Raw genomic sequence first — 5,790 nt, 5'->3', positions numbered from 1 at the left:
GATCAAGGTTCACAGTTGCTCTTCAAGCGACACTGTTCCCCCCGCCCCCACCCTCAGCGCCCTTTAGATGCTTCTTCAAGACGAGTGGGACGCTTTGTGCTTGAGGAGCAATCGACGGGAGGCCTCGCACACGGGGTGATGTTATTGCATGCGCGCTCCGTTGGACGCAGATGGCCGGATCGTTTCATCTGTGCTTCAGCCCCGTTGGTTGCACGCGCTCGCGCTTTTATTCGAGATAGTAAAGTATACGTTTTGCGGGGCGATGTTAACGATTTCGAGGCGGGTCATGATGGATAGGGCGATGGCGACAGCAAGAGCGCGTCGACAGTGGCCATAGCCCCTTCAGTCACGAATTATGATGCACTGTCTGCAAATACGTCAAATTGGCATGGCATAATTCTAAGGCCCTCAGTATTACATTCCAAGAAAGAAAATGAAGGAATGTGTTGTTTTTTGTGAGTTTCAGTAATTATTGTTAATTAGCGGGTAACTAATTATCTCATTATTCTGGAATCAGTCAGCTTCAAGACTTGCATAAAAAGAATCAACTATTAGGCCCGAAATGCATGCACAGTTTGTTTCTTGGTTGTATTCGTTTCGAACTCAGAAAAAAAATACTCTTCACATTGGTCCTGGAAAGCGGCACGTCGAACGCTCGTCTAACATGGTAGTGTCTCCAGCAAAGTTATCCTCTGCAGCAACGCACAGCACATTGAAGTTAAATGACCGCTAGTTGTTCACTCTGGAAACCTGCACGAATGTGCACACAAATTTTCAGCCCATTTAAAGAAACACGCGGCGTGTGACGCGCCTCCGAAGTTCGCGTACAAAATTGTGTATACCGTGACAGAAGGGGATAGAGTTGCTATTGTGATAAAGAATTTATTAATCCTAACTTTTATTTGGCGACTACCGCAAATAATTTTTTGCTCCGCATATATAAAGTCCTTGCCATGCCATGCCTTGTATCAAACGAATGTAATATAACTTTTCAGTTGAATTAGGACCATCGGTTTCTTTTTTTCTTTGAAGATTTTGTGAACACTCAGAAAATCGCAAGTACTCCACCAGTCGTAGAGTCGTAGAGGACATTGATTCGTCATTTCTGTGATATGCCTGCTGACGTGTCCTTTAGTCCTGTTTATAATTCATAACGGTGTATATAGACGCTTTATTTATTTATTTATCTATTTATTTATTTATTTTATTTGCATTCATATAGATGCACAAATACACAGAGACAAGAGAGAGAGAGCAAGCTGGCAACTGCCACCTAGAGGGGCACAACGCCTGCCTACTCTTTCGAGAAGAGGGAAGAGGAAACGCCGATAGGAGGAGAGAAAGGGAAATAAGTTAGAACAGTAAAGAAAAAATCAGAGTGAAGTAAAGAAAAAATCAAAGAAACAAAAAAGAAACCCCTATAAACGGTTTGCCAGATCCGTTTATAGGCGTTGAAACGGTTGGGCACAACCTCTCAGAAAGAGGTAATCGTCAATTGCTCATCAGCATTATACCATACATTGGCAGTAGCGTTGTTTCGCATCCGTGTTATTTGTGCGGTATGCAATATACACCACACAGAAATCATGTGGTACGTTCTTTGAACGTCAGTGAGCACCTAGTTTTCATTAAGATAAATGACTTGCCGGACTAAGTGCGAGGCCTGCGGCTCCTGGGGGGCTTCGAGGCTGAAAAGGAAATGGGACGAAAATCAACGAAGAAGAATAGAAACATGTACATACCCTCCACTAATTGTTTAATCAGGCGAAAATGCCTCTCGAGAAGAATGAAGTGGCGAAACACTGGTGTGTCGTAGAGAAAAACACATAAATAGGAGACTACCAACCCCACTCTTAATCGCGCCAGAACCGCGAAATTCGCGTTGACTTCACCTTTGTGGCGATCATGTGAATAAAACTATGGCGTTCAGACTCTCACATCATCTCTGTAAAATCGTGAAGCAGAGCCGATAAAAATAAGATTAACAGGGGATTCACTAGTGCAGCACAGCTCATGCAAAGCTTCCACGGGGCGGCGCCGGCCACTCAGAGAGTACGAAAAAACGACATGCGCGTTACACATTTTATAGAATTTTAGGGAGGCAAAAGTCGCAAAAGCGATTAAAAAGCGACTGTGCTTACAGAAGACTTTACGTAAGGCGTATGAGCGCCGCCACCTTGGGTTGTTAAACGAATGGTTTCTTACTTTTTTATCTATTGACGTAAATTGACATGGTCACAAAACCTGCCGATCCACTAACCGAACCGCTTTCAAGCGTATGCGTCTACCGCAGCACTGTCAGTTTAGTTGTTCAAGATACAACATAGCAAGGTGAACAGCCCAATATGGCGGCGCTGAAACTTACCCGCAAAATATCCTACATGTCGGGATAATGAGAGCATTTTAGTGAGTTCTAAGCTTTTAGGTGCAGTTAATTTGTTAAACGAAATTAGAGGCAGTTAAATTATTGAGTAATTTTGCCATCATACATAAAGTTTAGCGATTACTGCGTTCCTTAGTGAAAGTTAATTAGTCAAAGCCGCATTAGTTGACGTTAGACGTATGTTTAAAGTGTCTGGTAAAAGAAAAATCACACCCTCTCCCGCTAAAGGGGACCATGAGGCGATGCGAAGCAGCGTTTTGCCATGTCGAGCCCGCATTGCAGAGTGGGGAGGGGAAAGGAGGAGTGGAGAGGAGCAGTGCAGAGGGGGAAAGGGGAAGTGGAGAGGGACAGTGAAGCGGGGAAAGGGGTAAGGGGTAGTGGCGAAGTGGAGAGGGAAAGAGAAAGGAGGTGTGGGGAGAGTGTTTGCGCATGCGCAGTAAAGGTTGTCGCGCCGCACACCACCACCACCACCGGATTGAACTCCGCCATAAGATGCTTCGCATCTGAAAGCCATCAGCCATTCGCGTCGCCTAATGCGAATGTATATTTCTGTTGAATGAACGTTTCAAGCGAAGCGTCTCGCCAAACTACGGGTGCCGTGCTCGAAAAAAGAGAACCGCGCCCACGAGCGCCCAGAGTTGCGGCCTTCGAAGATCTACCGGTCACATGCGCATTTTTATGAGCCTCATTTTTAATTATTGAGGCTTTCTCATCGTGGGCTTGTCGGCGATCAGCTGTTTCTGGTATAGCAATCTGGTCTTTTCTCCCGGTGATTTGTCATTTGACAATTGTCGGTGTAACATGTAATTGTCGCTGGATATGAATGGATGGATGGATGGAAGAACTTTATTTTTTTCCGGCAGATTAATGGCCCGAGCCCAGGTCTCCCATGTCGGGTCATCAAGGCCATGCCTCTCCGCCGCTTCACGGGCCTGCTGGACTGCCCAGAGTTAGTCGGCGAGCTTGGAGCTCCGCAGAGCAGCTTCCCACCTCGACGAGAGAGCATCGGGATTAATACGTTTGAGTTAAGCCTTGCATTATCAGAGCATACGCTTAAGCGTAGCAGTGTCTGTCTGTCAGTAAAGGCATGACAACATTGTGGCTGCAGCAACTAAAGAGCTGCGTTGAAGCGTGTGTGGCTGACGGTCCCATTCTTGACATGGAGGAACGAAACAGTCAAAATGGAGCATTTTACGATGCCATGGAAAGAGAGAAGGAAAAAGAAGTTGTAGAAATGTATTTTAGGAGTGCTGTTTCTTGGGCGAGTTGGACGAGAAAGTTGCATAAAAGTAGAAAGAAAACCAGTAATCATTGCGATGTTGCTAATATTAGACAAAAAGCCACACTGCATAGATCGGTTACACCCAGCTGCACACTCGAAGTAGCAGAATTGTTTAACGTTTACAAGCAATGCAAATATTTGTTATTTAAAACACTCGTTAATGCTCAGTTATGTCACTTTACATGATATTGTTCCAACGTGGGGCGAATTTTTTTCAAGTAGGATGAGCAGTGCACTCTAAGAAAAAGAGAGTCCAAAGATGGTCAGGGCACGGTGACTCTCTTCCGGTATCCATTGAACCTCTTTTAGGAGGTAGAAGCAGAAAAAGAGAGTTAGCATTTCTGCAGGAGACACTAGACTCTCGTGAAGCGCCTTTTGATTGGCTTCCGTGATGAAGGCACCTACATACCGTGCGGTTGCCCTTCGGCGCCGTTGTAGCGTCGTGGCTCGCCGACGGAGCCGGAATGACGCGGCGCTTCCGCCTCCTCTCTCAACCACTTCGGTCTTTTTGAATGCGTTTCGTTGGTTGCGCGTGTTGCGCGTTTGTAGTTTTGTGTTCCAACAAACATTCGCATCTTCGGTGGCGGTGACGCCAGGCTCCGTTCTCGAAGCGACGTTCAGAGGGCAGAATATTCATGCAGCTGTGGACACGGACAACGTGCGCCTGTTAACGGTAAGTGTACTGCTTTCGTAGATACTACTTATACAGATTTAGCTGGGTGTCTGCAGCAGCTGTGCGGATGTAGGCTGTCAGCCTTTTCCAACAGCAGCCTGCGTCCGCGGGGCTTTTGCGGATGCCCAACTAAAATTGTCAGTTAAATAGTTGACACCGTTATGCGTGTTGCTGTACAAGCTCCCATAGAATGATCGACGCAAACAGTTATCAAGGGTCATTGTTTGCTGAACACAGATCGTATCCGCACTGCTGTATGTGCAAGATATCGTTTTGAGCTGCGCTTTAGGCTACTTCATATTAACATTTCCATCGACATTGTATGTGCACCGCGCTTCCGCACGTGGGAACGTGCGAAAAATGTTTGCGTACACAACACTTAGACGCCCTATATAAAATGTTTTTTTGGCTTAAAGACGGTAGTTTGAGCTGCAGATATGGTACCATACTTCCAGAACGTGCTCTCACTTACGTTGGACACACCTCGCCGGTAAGGTGAAAGAAACTCGAGACTTTTAACGGTGCTTCTTGCGGCCAACCGGGGCCGTGCACTCTTTTCATTCGTTTCGGTTCGCTGTTTGGGTGCTTTGCCTACATCTGTGATGACGTTCGCCATTATAACAGAATCGAGTGCGAGTACGTGACTGTAGGCGGTATGTGCGGTAATTCTAGCATATATGATATTGTCACGCCCGTTTCTTGTTTTATCTTGATGTATTAGGGCTTGACCTGCAAGGACGGTTAGCAACGCTCGACGCTGACCGCACCGCAGTGTTCGAGAAGCTTCGCGATTGTAGTAGATCATTTTGTTAAGATTGCGCAGATGACGCGAATAGTAATGATTATTCCAGAGCTGGCACGACCACCAGTGATAAGGCTCGAAAGTTCGATCCATGATGTACGAAAGATGGCTTGTCCGAGCGATCATCAGTTTTTCGACGGCCAACCCCGCTCTCAGTGTACAGTGTGTATCTCTGTAGTTTGACTTTCCTTTTCCCGGTCACAAGTTCGGCCAAATCAAGAGTTTCTTCTTGGACACGCTGACTGCTGCATTTGTCCCCGTCACTACCCGGTGAAAATATGTGTCTGATCTCGACGTAGACGGCGTCCGCCCGCGCTGGGTGTCGTTCGGGCACTCGTACTCGCATATGTTTATCTGAGTATTTAGGGATGGGTTACGTTTGTAGGACGCATGGTCAGTACCCACTCACGGCGTGCCCCTGACCGCCGGAGGATGCGCTTGGGTGTCGGAATATGCCGGCGCAAAGCTGGCATATTCTGAAAGCAAATTTTGAAGCGATGTCTCAGAAAAGAAGTACTTTCATTCGTGCATAGCCAGTGCCCATTGCGAAACGACGTGTCACCCTCCTTTAATGAAAATTTGTTTTCATTGCGAAATCTTTTCAAACGGAACGCTCGTGTAAGATGTCTGTACGCTAACGGTTTGTTGAA

This window comes from Rhipicephalus sanguineus, chromosome 11 (genome assembly GCF_013339695.2).
Source record: "Rhipicephalus sanguineus isolate Rsan-2018 chromosome 11, BIME_Rsan_1.4, whole genome shotgun sequence".
Classification (NCBI taxonomy): Eukaryota; Metazoa; Arthropoda; class Arachnida; order Ixodida; family Ixodidae; genus Rhipicephalus; species Rhipicephalus sanguineus.
The sequence above is the reverse complement of the archived record's forward strand: the minus strand, read 5'-3'. Positions refer to the sequence as shown.